This window comes from Macaca mulatta, chromosome 12 (genome assembly GCF_049350105.2).
Source record: "Macaca mulatta isolate MMU2019108-1 chromosome 12, T2T-MMU8v2.0, whole genome shotgun sequence".
Taxonomy (NCBI): Eukaryota; Metazoa; Chordata; class Mammalia; order Primates; family Cercopithecidae; genus Macaca; species Macaca mulatta.
Window position 1 is genome coordinate 17,210,634 of NC_133417.1, and position 16,480 is coordinate 17,227,113.

At 48.5% G+C, this 16,480-nt stretch overlaps 1 protein-coding gene across 6 annotated transcripts in view; it reads right to left on the reverse strand.

Moving 5' to 3' along the window:
• The window catches only part of RALB (RAS like proto-oncogene B), a 52,783-nt gene that overhangs the window by 28,616 nt on the left and 7,687 nt on the right, over positions 1-16,480 (reverse strand). For 2 of the 6 annotated variants that reach the window (XM_028830409.2, XM_015109888.3), the window contains exon 1: positions 12,941-13,068. The exons of 1 other annotated variant lie outside the window; for it this stretch is intronic. The gene's annotated coding sequence lies outside the window, so the exon portion shown is untranslated. 6 annotated transcript variants of the gene reach the window in all.

The following is a 16,480-nucleotide window of genomic DNA, read 5'->3' on the forward strand; positions in this document are numbered from 1 at the left end:
TTTTTCTGACATTAGATATGCGAAACAACTCTAATTAGCCCTCCTGTTTGCCTAAGGAAATTTGTTTTAGGTATTTCTGTTACCTAACAGATACCTTTTTACCTGTCCCTCCCCACCCACCCCCCCAAAAAAAGAAAAACTAAATTAACAAAAACAAATGAAATTAAAACAAAAACTAGGAGGCTTTGGAGTCCCTTCTTGTAAGCAGGAGGCTGCTTCCGGTCTGTACCTCTGTGCACATGCTATTCCTTCTGCCAGGACTGCCCTTCCTCCTGATGGAGGAGGATCGCCTATAATTTCAGACTCAGCCGGAATATTTCCTCCTCACCTTCCGAGATATGCCCCAGCCAGCTCATCCTCCCAGTCTCAGAGGGCCCCCATGCCTGTCAATACTGTCTACCATTTCACTTCGGGAAAGTGGTGATTTCCCCCAAGATGAGGTCTGTTTCTCCCACCACACTTCAGGCCCATTCATCTTTGTGTGCCCAGCGTGCCTGGTACTTAGGGGATGATCAACATTCGGTAGATAAAACACCAGAGCTGGTGTTCTCCACCTGGGTTGTGAGGCCTCAAAAAGATAAGTGGTAGCTGGTAAGCTTTTTACTTACTTACTTTTTTGAGACAAGGTCTCACTCTGTCGCCCAGGCTGGAGTACAGTGGCGTGATCATGACTCACTACAGCCTCAACTTTTGGGACTCTAGCAGTCCTTCCACCTCAGCTTCCCGAGTAACTGGGACTACAGGCACATGCCACCACGCCCAGCTAATTTTAAAAAATTTTTGGCCGGGCACAGTGCCTCAAGCCTGTAATCCTAGCACTTTGGGAGGCCAAGGTGGGTGGATCACGAGGTCAAGAGATTGAGACCATCCTGGCCAACCAACATGGTGAAACCCCATCTCTACTAAAACTACAAAACTTAGCTGGGCGTAGTGGCACACACCTGTAGTCCCAGCTACTTGAGAGGCTGAGGCAGGATAATCTCTTGAAACCAGGAGGCGGAGCTTGCAGCGAGCCGAGATTGCACTACTACACTCCAGCCTGGGTGACACAGCGAGACTCCGTCTCAAAAAAAAAACAAACAAACGTGGTAGAGACTAGGTTGCCCAGGCTGGTCTCAAACTCCTAGCCTCAAGTGACTCTCCTGCCTCAGCCTCGCAAAGTGTTGGGATTACAGGCATGAGCCACTGTGCAGCCTAGTGTGCTCTGAAACATTAATGCATTTATCTCATGACTTTCCTGAACTATAAAGCAATGATAAATGGTGGGAGCAGTTTGCAAGCTGATTTTAATATAATTATTTCTGAAATAAAGTTCCCCTCTACCCACCCATGGAATCTGGGATTTTGCTAGCCTTACAGATGGTTACCAATTTATACAGATTCGCTCTGAAGTTCCTGCTACCTGAAGAGGCAGCTGTGGACACATTAGAGCTACGGGACTCCTAACAGCTGAAGGCAAATTTGGAATTAGCATACATGTCCCTATTCTGAATTACTTACTCAAATAAAATCCTATTTAGAGACTTAAACAGATTCTACTACTACTTCTACTGCTATAGCATCTCTAGTATATTGCATACTCTCAGAATTTGTATGATTTGTCCAGAGTCACTTAACTAGTGGATGGCAGGGCTGGGACTGGAGCCCTAGCAGTCTACACTCTGAGCCACTACATGGTCTGTGCTCTATGAGTGGATTAGAGTGGGGTGGGGAAGAGCTTCAAGTATGATGTGAAATGTTGAAACTTATTTCAGGGACATAGATCTATGGCTCAGAAAGTTCACTAAAGAGGGAGAAAAATGCATAGGCAGGCAACACAGAGCACAAGCTCTAAGACAAAGACCTGAGAGAAAATATACAACAAAAAATAGTAGTTATACAGTCATGCATCAAATAAAGACGTTTGTCAATGACAGACCACGTATACAACAGTGGTCCCATAAGATTACAGTCCTGTACTGTCACTGGGCCTTTCCTACATTTAGATATGTTTACACAAATACTTCCCCATTGTGTTACAACTGCCCACAGTATTCAGTACAGTAACATGACGTGCAGGAAGCATGTTGAGCAAAAGGCTGTACCATACGGGCTCGGTGTATAGTAGGCTACGCCACCTAGGCTTGTGTAAATATACCATGACGTTTGCAAAACAATGACATTGCTTAAAAGCATTTCTCAGAACATATGCGTCATTAAGTGATGCGTGGCTGTATATACAGAAGAACTGAAAGCAAGGACTTCAACAGATATTTATACACTCATGTTCACATCAGCACACAATAACCAAGAGGTTGAAACAACCCAAATGTCCATCAGTAGATAAACAAATAAATCAGATGTGGTATAAATGTACAATAGAATATTCAGCCTTAAAAAGGAAGGAAACTGACACATGCTACAACATGGATCGCCCTTGAAGACATTATACTAAGTGAAATAAGCAAGACACAAAAGGACAAATACTATGATTCCACTGATATGAGGTACCCAAAACAATCACACTGGGAGACAGAAACCAGGAGAGAATGGCGGCTGCCAGGGGCTGGGGGAAGAGGGGAGTGGGGAGTTGGTGTTTAATGGGTCCAGAGGTTCAGTTTGGGATGAAGAAGTTCTGGGGATGGATAGTGGTGATCCCTGCACAACAAAGTAAATGTGCTTAATGTCACTGAACTGTACCCCTGAAAATAAGTAAAATGTTGAATTTTATGTTATGTACATTTTACCAGAATTTTAAAAAAATAGTTATATACCAACTACAGTGTGGGACAGGAAAACAAACCCTTGACTTGAAGTCTGCCATTAGGAAGCCAACAGTTTTGGTTAACATTTTTCGTCCTCAGTCTGATCTATAAAATACAGGACAAGGCCAGGCGCGGTGGCTCACACCTGTAATCCCAACACTTTGGGGGGCCGAGGTGGGCTGATCACTTGAGGTCAGGAGTTCATGACCAGCCTGGCCAACATGGTGAAACCCCGTTTCTACTAAAAACACAAAAGTTAGCCGGGTATGATGGTGGGCGCCTGTAATCCAAGCTATTCGGGAAGCTGAGGCAGGAAGAATGGCTTGAACCCGGGGGGTGGAAGTTGCAGTAAACTGAGATCTCGCCACTGCACTCCAGCCTGAGCAACAGAGTGAGACTCCATCTCGGATAGATAGATAGATAGATAGATAGATAGATAGATAGATAGATAGATAGACAGACAGACAGATAGATAGATAGATAGACACACAGACAGACAGACAGACAGACAGATAGGCTGGCCGCAGTGGCTCATGCTTGTAATCCCAGCACTTTGGAAGGCTGAGACAGGCAGACCTGAGGTCAGGAGTTTGAGCCCAATCTAGCCAACATGGTGAAACCCCATCTCCACTAAAATACAAAAGTAGCTGGGCATGGTGCCGGGCACCTGTAATCCCAGCTCCTAGGGAGGCTGAGGCAGGAGAATCGTTTGAATCCCGGAGGCAGAGGTTGCAGTGAACGGAGATCGCGCCACTGCACTCCACTCTGTGCGACAGAGCAAGACTCAAACAAACAAACAAACAAACAAACAAATAAAACACAGTACAGGATAGGCGCAGTGGCTCGTGCCTATAATCCCAGCACTTTAGGAGGCTGAGGCGGGCGGATTGCTTGAGCTCAGTAGTTCAAGGCCATCCTGAGCAACATGGTGAAACCCTATCTCTACCAAAAATACAAAACATTAGCTGGGCTCGGAGACTGAGGTGGGAGGATCGCTTGAGCCTGGGAGGCAGAGGCTGCAGTAAGCCAAGATTGCGCCACTGCACTCCAGCCTGGGTGACAGAGCGAGACTCTGTCTCAAAAATAAAATGAAATACAGGAGGACTATATCCTCAGGACTGTTATGAAGATTAAACGAAGGAATACCTATTAAAAGAAGTTCTCAGTAAGCACTTAGCTGCTCTTTAAACATCACTCTCACCTGGGCACAGTGGCTCATGCCTGTAATCCCAACATTTCAGGAGGCCAAAGCAGCAGATTGCTTGAGCCCAGGAGTTTAAGACCAGCCTGGGCAACGTGGCGAAACCCATCTCTACAAAAAACACAAAAATTAGCTGGGTGTGGTGGCATGTACCTGTAGTCCCGGCTACTCAGGAGGCTGAGGCGGGAGGATCACTGACCCTAGGGAGGTCCAGACTCCAGTGAGCTGTGATCTCACCACTGCACTCCAGCCTGGGCAACAGTGAGAACTTATCTCAAAATAAATAAATAAATATCACTCTAATATTCTAGAAGGTCTTGAAAAAGCAATCGGCCTCAGAGCCAAATACACGCTAAGGCAGGAAAAGCTGCCAGTCCATAAGAAACAGGTAAGGCAAAAGACTTGTTACTCAGATGCAGTTCCCCTTGTCCCGAGGAATGAAGGGGCCTGGCTTCAAGTCCTCCTTCAGCCACTGACTCACTAGAGGATTAGGCAAGTCATTCCCGCTCACTGACAATATCTGCCCTGCCTACGTCTCAGGGCAGTGGGGAGGGACACCTGGAAAACATGTACCAAAGGCATACTCAACCGGGTAACAAGCACAGGCATATTCTCATCAACGGAAGCCCTTCATACCCTTCTTTCTTCACCACTCAAAACACAATGTAATTTCCCTTAGAGGCATAACCAATGGGCATTTCAGGATGTCCCTGTCCTAAATCTCCCCAGCAACTCCTGAAACGGCTCTAACAAAAACAGTTTTGCCTTCTCCTCCCTGCTGTGTCAGTGTGTGAAGCCTGAGAGGATCACACAAGGAAGGTGCCACCTCCCCAGCCACGTTTGGGAACTACGGTGCTAGAACAGGACCACCCTCCTCTTAGGGGGAGCACACTGCTGAACATCTGTCCTGAACAGTCACCACCAGAAGTGCAGGCGTCCCCACCCTTCCCTATGACTAGGGCTCTCAACCCAACAGAACTGCATCCACCTCCTGAAATGGCTAACCCACCTGGTCCCTGCAACCTCAGGCACCCCAGCAAACCCTTCGAGAGCCTCCACCTCTTCTAAGAATGTTCCTCTTCCTTCTAGCTCTGTCTGAGACCTGGGTGTGCCCTGGGGACACCACATCAAGCAGACGCTATTTCTCCTCCATGCCATGCGCTTCAGGGCCAGACAGACCAGATACGTGTCCTTCCTCCCTCCTCAGTGTCACCTGCACTTCAGTACCTCCGTTAGCCCCCTCCCTCTTACAAAAGCCCCCACACATTTGAGGCCTGGGCTTTCCAGCCATAATAGCCTGTCCCTCACCTCGTTACTATCCACTACGGACCTTCTGGTCACTTCTCTCATTTATTGAGGACATCTGCTTCTGGTCTGCAGACTTCCGTTCTACCCCAAGTCCCGTCGTCCTCCCCAGTGACACCTGCGCATATGGATGTCCCAGCCAAGCTTGGCCCCTCTCAAGTCCTTGATCCTCTCTTCTCTGAAAACCCTTTCCTTCATTCTATCTAACATTGTCATGGCCAAAACCTGAACTTCACCGTCACCAGAAACAGTTACCTCCTCTAACCTCTAGCCTCAGCCTCCATCCTTCTTGTTCACTTGTTCAAATACCCCCCCACACACAATCCTCTGCCCTCTTGAAACCTGCAAGCATTGGCCTCCAGCACTCTCTGTCTGCGTAACAAGCCCCTCTGGGCTGCACTGCCTCCCTTACCAGCTTAGATCCCAAAGCCTGACATGAGAAAACCCTCTTGCAGATACCTCATCTCCCTGCTCCCTTCCCCTCCATCTCACTCGCTGTTTTCAGCACCTGCACCCAGCACGCAAATGCTGCTGTCGAGGGAAAGAAACTCAAGAAAGCAGCCTCCCAGCACTCCACTTTCAATGCACTTATGATCACAAACCACGAATGGGCACTCCCCCACACTTCCTAGTAATCTCGCTGTGACTCACCCCGTGCCCTCCCTCTGCTCACTCTTGACAGATAACCGAACCTCATTTGTCCCAGAGAACATGAAGCCATCAAGCCCAAACTCCCTCAGGGCTCCTTCACCAAATCTACAAACCTTCCACGCCCTTCTTCTCCTTGTCTCCAGCCTCATGGAGTGCACAGTCCTGCTCTTAGCAAAGGCCAAGCCCTCCACCAACACCACACCCAAGAACTTACTTCCTACCACTACCCTTTTTCGGCAGCACCCATCAGTCTTTACTTTGCTACAGGATCATCCCCAACAGCGTGTAGACTTGAATCTTCACCCTAAAGACTCGCACATGCGTGCATGCCTTTGACCCCCATATATCCTTCTAGCTAATGACACAATTCCTCTATAGGAATTATCTATGCTAACACTTCTCAAACTTTAATGCATAGTTTACCTGGGAATCTTGTGAAAATGCATATTTTGATTCAGTAGGTCTGGAGTGGAACCCAAGATTCGGCACCCCTAACCTAGTCTCTAATCATGCTCCTGACCCACAGGCCCCACTCTGGGTAGCAGAAGTCTGTGTTCCCTTCCCTCACTATTTATGGAAACCATTCCAATCCAACTTCCTCCCAACATAAGCTCACAGAAACTTGTGAGATCAAGATCACCCACAAACTCCACGTAGCTGGCTCCAATAAAAACTCTTCTTTCTTCCTTCCCATGCCATCCTCCTCTTTAAAATGAGCAGGTAGCAAGAGCGATAAAATGCTGCCTGGAAAGCGAAGGCCCGCAGCAGGCCAGTATAGGGCTCCTCCCAGCGTCCCCCTCCTGAAGCCATCCCTCCTGGCTTCCACAGCCCACATTCTCCCACAGGCTGAGCGCTTCCCAGGTGGCTCTCTGGGCCCTTTCTCGGCGCCACTTGCCAGGCATTCCTCCTCCCCCTCTAGATGGCAGCACTTCTCAGAGTTCAGTCTTGCTCCCTCCTCATCTGCACTCTCTTCCCAGGTAGCCGCATACAGCCCAGTGGCTATACAGACAACTTACGAACCTGAGGATGCAGCCCTGCCCACTCTCCTGGCCCCCAGGCTCACAGCCTTGCTGCTGCCCCTGCCCACTGGGCTGCCACAACTCAACTTATTCCCAAAATAGAACTCTTCATTCTTCCTCCTTAAAATCTGCTCCTTCACTATCCCCCATTTAGTAGCTACCAAAGTCACTACTAGTATCCCTATTGTTACCAATGACCTGGAAGTCATTCTTAACTCCCACTGCCTCTCCCCAGCTCAATTCATCACCAATTCTATGGATTCCATCTCCAACATACATTTCAAATCCATGCACTTCTTCCATCTTCTCTGCCACCATCCACTCAACACTTAGGTCACTTAGGTCACCCAGCTTCCTAAGTGACCCCTCACTGCCACTCCAGCCCCTCTTCAATCTGTTCTCCACACAGCCCTTCCAACGAAGCTTCTAACACTGTACATGACACTGTGCTTAATGCTCCTTAAAGGCTCACCATGAGCAGCAGCTAAACCCTCTACTGGCCATGGCCTCCGTGGCCTTTTCCTTGCCTTCCTCCAGCCCTGTGAATGTGCCAAGCACTTTCCTACCTAGGACTCCTCCCATATCCCCCCACCCTGATGCACACATACGTGTACACACACACACAAACACACACACACACACACACACACACACACACACACACACACACTGCATTCAGGAAGGCCTGAAGCAAGAGGAAGCAAAGTCTAGTCAAGAAACTGGAGAAAGACCTTCACAGCTATCTGCAGCAGAGAGAAAGGCGGAGCCCAGTACAAGATGACACTGAGGAGGAAAGGAAGGGCAGGATCATTCAAGACCCCGGTGTAGGCCAAGTTTAGGGATCTGGGACCTCTGAACGCACTGGAAAGCCATTGAAGTATTTCAAGTAAATGGGTAACATAATTAGGCTTGAATGTTGAAAAGGTAATTGTGGCTACAGAGTAGAAAAACAGAGGGGTCAAGAGCAGATGTGGGTGTGTACCAGGCCAGGCCGGCAACATGGTGGGGACTAAGGAGATGATAATGCCCATGAGGAAAGTGACTAAATGTTAGACCTACTTAAGATGTTAAAAAATGGCAGTGTTTACTAAGTGAACAGATGTAATTTGAGATGTTTAAAAGGCTTGCCATGCAAGTATTACTAGAGGTATCACATTGGCTAAAATTCATTCCTCACAATAGGATCAGCTATCAGCAGTAAAGCACTGGCCACCAATCCTTCCTGTGGGAGGAAGGAGGGAGATTACAAGGAAAGTAGAATGAAAGAAAAGAAAGATACTAGCTCATAAATTAGGGCAGAGGATGGGAAAGGGGCCAAAAATAGGAAGCAGAGGAAGTGCAAATAGTGCTGACTTTTCAACTCTGCCTAACAGTGACTCTAACAACCTTCAACTGGATTGGGAAGAACAAAAGCTATTCTCAGAAAAGCTTGTCTTCTGAGGTTGAAATTTAACATGATTAATGAAATCTTTCGTTATAAATATGCACAACTCAAAGGATATTCATTATAAAAAATATCAGGATCATAAAATTTTTAGAGATGAAAGGGACTTAGAGGTCATTTAGCCAGGCTCAGGCTCAGGATTCAGAAACTCTTCTCTCTACCTGTAGGCACTTCAGGAAGATTTCATCCGGAGCTAAAAGAATAGCGCCCTTCTATCCAGGTGGATAATGAAAATGTATGAGGGTCTCAAAAGAGAGCTGAAGAGCTGCTAGGCAAACAAGCAGTATCCAAAGTTTTAAAATAATGGGGAAGAGTAAGAGGGTTTAGGTTCTCCAAAATTTTTCAGCTACTTTGCCAATGAGTTTTATTTTTAAGAACGCACAGATAATGAATGACTAATTTTAAGCCATTCATCAAAGGAGATCACCCTGTCAATATTTTTTTACCAACTTGTTTTGGGGTAAAAGAAAAAACTTCAGACGTTCCTTTTGGTTTAGGGACCAGTAAGATCTGAATTTCTAATTTCCAAAGCTACTGCATACTTGGCTAATTCCAGCATCTGACAAAGAACCAGAAGAAAGAACATAAAAGTTTCACGTACAATATTAAAGCCTCTAGAATAGTAAAGACCCCAGCTATGTTTCCATCTCCTAAAGTATACTTCAGTAAACATAGGAAAGAAAGATTTTCTCAATGATGTTTGGACTAAACCTTAAAAAAGTTGTGGTGGCTAGCCTCCAAGAATACTGATGAGCCCTGACCTCCCCTCTTGTAGTCCTTTCCCACATTGTACCAGATCTGGTCTGAATGCTGGTAGAAGGGATGGTATGCCATCTCCAAGATTAGACACTGGATTAGTCTGTTCTCACGCTGCTATGAAGAAATATCTGAGACTGGGTAATTTACAAAGGAAAGGGGTTCAATTGACTCACAGTTCCACAGGGCTGGGGAGGCCTCAGAAAACTTACAACCATGGCAGAAGGCACCACTTCACAGGGCAGCAGGGGAGAGAATGAGTGCCAGCAAGGGAAATGCCAGATGCTTGTAAAACCATCAGATGATGTGAGAGCTCACTATCAGGAGAAGAGTATGGGGGAAACTGCCCCCATGATTCAATTACCTCCCACCGAGTCCCTCCCACAACATGAGGGGATTATGGGGATTACAATCAAGGTGAGATTTGGGTGGGGACACAGCGAAACCACATCAGACACCAATATACTGCTGCTTCCATCTTGATCATTATCATATTCATTCTCTCCCTCTCTCCCCAACCCCCTCAGATCACTTTCTCTGGGGAGAAAAGCCATGTTGTGAAAAGCCCTGTGGAGAGGCCCACAGGGTGTAGAACCGAGGCCTCCAGCCAACAGCCATGTGAGTCTGCCATTTTGGAAACAGATCCTCTGGTCGCGGTGGAGCTTCAGATGACTGCAACCTCAGGAGGGAGCCAGAAGCACCCAGTCAAGCTGTCCCCAGATTCCAGAACTTCAGAAACTGTGTGAGATCATAAATGTCTGTTGTTTTAAGCTGCTAAGTTTGGGGAAATTTGTTATGCAGCCCAGAAAACTCATTCAAAATGTGGGCAAACTACACGCAGCCAGGCGTGCAGGACCAAACTACTAAATTTCCTTCAACTCATGCCGTATACTCAGTAAAATTACATAGCTTGGAACAGTGCTATCTATAAAATGCCCACAAAGCACTGACAAAAGCAACAATGAAAACAATATATTGGCAATTATCAATTAATGGCAACTTTTTCCACATTTAGATTTCGACTAAAAAACAACTAGCCACCACCACCACCACCAACAACAAAAACAAAAACAGCCAAGAGAACACTAATGAAAATTATAAGCAGCTACTTTTTTTAAAGTGACAAACTTGAAATTGAGACCGGGTTAGAATTTTGCAATTGCTGTAGTAAGCAATGCGGTCCCTCTTTGACACTCACTTCCACATCCTCTTCATCTTTCTTTCCACTGTCACCCATCCAAGGCTCATTAACTCTCTTGCCTACTGGCCCCTCTGCTTTTTGGAATATCTAAGAATATGTGTACACATAGACCAGTATTTATATTCCTAGCTACCAAAAGAACTGAGGAGCTAAAGAAGACAGCCCATGGTCAAATCTCCAACTGGTATGGCTTGGATCAGTGGATCTGTGCCAAATAGACAGCTGACACTCAGTAAATGTAAGTTTCTCTCCTCCTTACGTACCCCGCCGTGTGATGAGGGAAGAGTTCCTTTTCCTCTGTGCTCGGCTCTCTTTGCGCTAACATTCAGAACAACATGCATTCATTTAAAAAAACAAAACAAACAAACAAAAAAGCGTCTGGCATGTCTAGAGCAGGGGCTGGTTAGCAGTAACTAGAGCCAATGAAAAGTGGGACTCCTGTATACCACCTGCAGACAAGTTACACTGGAAAACTACAGAGTTCACCTAGATCTCTTCCCATTCTAGTTGTTATGTTGTCTCCAAATTTAGCTTTCAAGAAAGGTCTCTAATGATGTTTCTAACTTCCATAAATTACATGAGGGGGGGTAAGAATTTAGTAACTAAATGCAAAGAGATATAGTAGGATTATGTGATTTGGAACAAAGGATTATCCCTGCCAGACGGGGTGGCTCACGCCTGTGATCCCCAGCACTTTGGGAGGCCAAGGTGGGAGGATGGCTTGAGCCCAGGAGTCCGAGACCAGCCTGGGCAACACGGTGAAACCCCATCTCTAAAAAAAATATAAAAATTAGCGTGACATGGTGGCGCAAGCCTGTAGTCCTAGCTACTCGGGAGGCTCAGGTGGGAGAATCACCCGAGCCTGGGAGGTCCGGGCTGCAGTGAGTGGTGATCGCACCACTCCACGCCAGCCTGGGAAATAGAGCAAGATCCCGCCTCCCTCCCCCGCCAAAAAAAAAAAAAAAACGATTATCTCAATTCTCAGGCTTAAAATTTTTCATGGAATCTCAAGCCATCTTCAGCCAAGGCAAGAATTTAGAACTTTCCTACTCTCATTTTCTACCAAAATCTTTTCATATGCCGTGAAAGACTCTAAATCATGTTTCTCTATCCTTATGGTCTAGGTTCCAAGTTCCCAAAAGATATCTAATAACTTACACTATTTTCCACAGACAATCCTGGGAAAATGTTCTACTCCTCGGGCAGAGGGAAATCTGGCTGAGATCTCCGAAAAGAGTGCTGTTTCCAACGGGAAGCAATGTGAATGGGCAAGGAAGGAAAGCCCCAGATATGGTCAGAATAAAGCAGACCGGCTGACAACTAGAACCACGCACCAAAAATATGTCTCCCTGGCCGCCTTCTCCCCCGTTCCCATTTCGTTTAATCCTAACAATTAGGGTAACTATCATCGCCCCTCTACAGATGTTGACTCTGGAACTCAGAGGCGGAAAGACCGTGCTCCACATCACAACACTGGTAAACTCTCAGAACCTGCATCAAACCTAGGTCTTCAAACTCACCCCTCCTGTTTTTCCCAATATGCAGTGCTACCTTTCATGGTCGCCCCATTTCTGAGCCTTGACCTGTTCTGAGCTTTGACATCCAACCATCTTATGGCTCTGCTTTGAACATCAGTCACTGACACCTCTAAAAGATTCACTATCCCCTCTGATACTCCATGCCCACCATCCATCCCCAAAACTTCAGAAGAAATGAGGTTAGAAAACCAGGACAGAGCAGAAAGTGCACTGTTCTACAAGAGCTGAAGACGAGTCACAGTTAACCCAGATGAGCAATCAGCCAAGTCTCTTCCACGGCCAATTCACTCAGTCCGCCAGGCACAAGCACTTCTGTCCAGGAGGCTCACCTGATAAGAACACCCACCGAAGTTCCAACGTTTCTCGTTGGAAATGAGCACAGAGAGGACACTGCTCACGCAAGCAGTGTGGACGCAACGAGCTCCGCAGCCCTCCACCGAGCACGGATAACCTCACACCCCCACAGGTGGCGAAAACAGGGGCGGCGATGCCCAGTCCAGGCGCTTCCCCTTAGAAGCCCCTTCGCCGCTGGCCCCTATCAGAAAGGAACGGGGAGGAGGCTGGGGGAGAAATAACTTTATGCTCATTTGCTAGACAGGACCAAAACAAAACCAGCAAACCGAAGCCCTTCAGGAACACCGCCCAGTTCACGGCGCGTGCAAGTTCCGAGGGCAGTAAGTTTTTGCAACACTTCCCAGCCCTAACCCTGCCCAAGCTGCAGCCGGAGGACTGAGGAAGTGGACGGTCCCGGGCGGGAGGCCCGCGGCAGGAAGTGGAAGCAGAGCCATCTGCGGGATAGTGAAGGAACGGCGGCGACAAGGGAGAGGCGGAGGCGGAGGCCGCCCCCGCTTCCTCAGCCCCAGGCAGCCCGGGAGGCCGAGACTCCCCCAGGGAGCCCCCTGGAGCGGAGCGGGGCCGCTGCCGGGGCGTCGCCCTCCGCCGGCCTCGGGACGCGACGTGTCCTGCCGCCTCCCGGCCACAGCCCGGCACGGAGGGATCAAGACGCTGCGGGCGCGCGGCGTACCCCACTCCGCAGCCCGCGCCCCACCCCGCCCGGAGCCCGCGGGCGCCGCACCCTTACCAGAGACCAGTCCAGCCGCCTCCGCCGTCCGCACCCGGCCAGCCGCTCTTAAACGCGCCCCGCCCCCTCCCGGGGCCGGACCCCAGCGGTCCTACGCCGATTTGTCATTGAGTAGCCCGGCTCGCTTTCCCACCCCCCGAGCGCGCCCCCGGCGTCGCCTAGGCAACCCCTCCTCTCGAGAGCGCGCCTTCGCTTCCGTTCTTGCCCTCTCCTCGGAAACCACGCCCGTCGAGGGGCTGTCAGCCAATCCGAGGCGGGTTTTCCAAGCAGCGCGCCTGCCCCGCCCCCCTCTGTTTCCCTCTTTGCCCCCACCGACACGGAGCTAGTAACCCTGCGGCAGTGGAGGAGCTGCCCGCCGGTACTGAGGGCGGGTGCGGGCGGGAAAGGTAGGGGCGCCAGTTGTGGGATTCAGGCCAGGGCCAGGACGAAGTAATGGAAAGCAAAAGCGAAGGACAGACCTGATCATACAGAAACAGAAAATTACGAGGCGGCGAAGAGTGCTTGAGCGCGGCGATGGGGACGCCGCCAGAGGGTCCTGGGGCAGGACTCCACCTGCCGCCACCACTCGCTTCGCTGATGACATCCCATCAGCAGTAATCGAGTTACTGAGTGCATCGCGGTGACGGGACCCAGGCCGCCTACAAGGGCCAGAATCCCACCCCAGCCACAGCCTCGAGTCTGGAAATGCAGTGGTCAAGCTCCCGGCCAACAGGTTTTCTCCTGCCAAAACCCGAGAACGTGTGATTTTGTATCCAATACAGCTTCATCTCGGTGGATTTTTCCTCCCTAACCACCTCCGCCTCCACAGGTTTTGTGACCGTGCGACCTCATGCGAGTCACAAGGCATCGCAACTAACAGTTTAAATGTCCGCCTCTCTTATCTCTAAGGAAGAGAACTATCTCTTATGCAATGTGATATCCATGGCTGCTGGCACAGTGGAATTAATTATTTCATTGTTGATCATTATAAGTTAGGATGCACGTGTACTATACTGGAGACTTTGGGCCATGATTAGATTGCTATGTATCTACCAGATCCAGTCCCTCCATCAGCATCTATATCAAAAAGCACAGAAGCTTTACCTTAGTCTTAAATGACCAGCTTAACAAAAAAAAGTGCAATCAGAAGAATATCCTAGTGTTAGCCTACTATTTGAAGTATTCTGTTTTTACCATTCTCATTCACATTTAAAACTTTTATTGAGTGCTAATTGTATGACAGACACTTTGCTAGGTATAGTAAGGAGATGGGGTAGGAGGCTTCTCAAAGAGGAAGCTCCCTAGTATTTATAGCCTAGAAGAGGAATCAGACCCAAACCTTTTCTTATGGAGTAACAATTAAGTGCACAGGTTTGGAGTCTGGAAGCATAGGATTAAAGGAGGGCTCTACCTTATGACTAGCAGTTACTTAATTAGGAAACTACTTCTGTGGGCTTTAGTTTCACCAACTGCCCAATAGCAGCACCTCCACGCTATGGGTATGAAGATGTACATGAAAGTCCACGTAGAGCTCTCAGTACAGTGGTAGGAACTTGGTGAGTGCCTCACGAATGTGAGCTTACACAGTGATTGCCACCAGAGGCCACGATGTACAGTCAAGTGCATGATCACCAACCTGGCACAGCTTTATCTCCCAAAACCCATCTGTATCAAGTGTGACCGCGTGCAGCCTGGTGGAAAGGGCCTGCTGTGGTGGTATCCTTTGTCAAACGCAAGTATAGAGAGGAGAGCAGCTGCAGCGGCCTACCCAAGTGAAAAGGGTACTGTAGTTGAGGGAACAGGGTCAGAAATCAGGTCACAGGCCAGGATTCTCCTGTTTCCACCTGCCCCCAGCCCCCAGGACCCACAGCAGCTGCAGGAGGTTTCCCCACCTTTCCTGGGGTGCTGAAGTGCCATTCCTTTGCATTGGTAACAGGATGCACGGGGCTTTCTGAGAAATGCTGCATTCATTCTCTGCCTGCCTAGAACTCAGAGGGGTCCTACTGGGACTCCTCCAGCAGGATCATCTGTTCAGATCCCGGACATGCCAGACCCTGAGCTGTGTGGTAGAGTCAGACAGGAGTGGCAGGACCCTTTCGGTGGGGCAGTATCATACAGGACACCAATAGGGGAAACGTGTCCCAGCAGGAGAAGGGCACCAAGAGGCCACCAGCCTTGGCTGCCTCTAAGATGGCTCATTCCAGGTCTCAGGGGACCTCTTGTCGGCTGAGTTTTCCTGCCAGAACTCTGACTCCCAGCAGAGCCAGGGGCTTGAGCAGCAGGAATACATCCTTCTACTTATTGATTACTGTGGGAGTCTTTAGTGCTGTGTGACAAACATTTCTACTCCTCTCTTCTGAGCACTGGGAACTTCCTAACCCTGTAGTTGGGTGGAGCCATGTGACTAGCTCTAACTGATCACTTGTGAGCAGAAATGACACATAAATCATTTATAGGCTGGAGAAGTTAATTGCCAGTATAAGACCCTCCAGAGCTCTCTTGTCCTTGGTATGGCTACTGAGAATGTTAGAAAATGTGACTGCTCCATCAGTCAGGGTTTCTACAATGAGCACACAGGCCCCCTGCCAACCTGTGATGGACATTTAGAATGACTGAGAAATAAGCCCTTAACGGTTTGAAGACACTACGATGTGGGAATTGTTTGTTACTGCACGTAGCTTAGCCTGCTCTGACTGATGCAAGGTGAACAACTCAGACAAAAGGACTGAGAAGAGGCCAGTAAACAGACAAGCACCCTGATAATTACAAATTACGTCATTACAAATTATTTTAGACTGGGTGATCAAAAAAGATCTCTCTTGGGAGGTGACATTTAAGCTAGGACCTCAAGGATGAGAAAAATCAATCTTGGCAAAAGTTGGGGGTGGGAGGAAGGTCAGGAGAGTATTTCGGGCAGAGGCATAAGCCTGTGCAAAGTTCTGAGGCAGAAGAAAGCTTGGTACTGCTGAGAATGGCCAGGAAGCCTGGAACCGTGAGCAGGGGAAAGTGAGTCACACAGGGCAAGAGCCAGATGATGCAGGGGCTTCTCGCTTATATGGAGAAGTTTGAAATTTACTCCTAGTGCGGTGGAAACTGTTGAAGAGGTTTGATATGGTTTGGACATGTGTCCCCTCCAAATCTCATGTTGAAATGTAATCCCCACTGTTGGAGGTGGGGCCTGGTGGGGGTGGGTTTTGATCACGGGGGCAGATCCCTCATGAATGGCTTAGTGCTAGCCCCTTGGCAGTGAGTGAATTCTTGCTCTGAGCTCACATGAGGTCTGGTTGTTTAAGAGTGCGTGGCACCTCCCCACCTGTTCTTATCCCCGTTCTCAGTATGTGATGCACCTGCTCCCACTATGCCTTCCACCATGACTGGCAGCTTCCTGAAGCCTCCCCAGGAGCAGATGCCAGTGCTATGCCTCCTGTACAGCCTGCAGAAACATGAGCTAATTAATAATTAAGCCTCTTTTACCAATTACCCAGTCTCAGGTATTTCTTTATAGCAACACAAAATGGACTAACACAGATGGGCGAGGTGGCTCAGGCCTGTAATCACAGC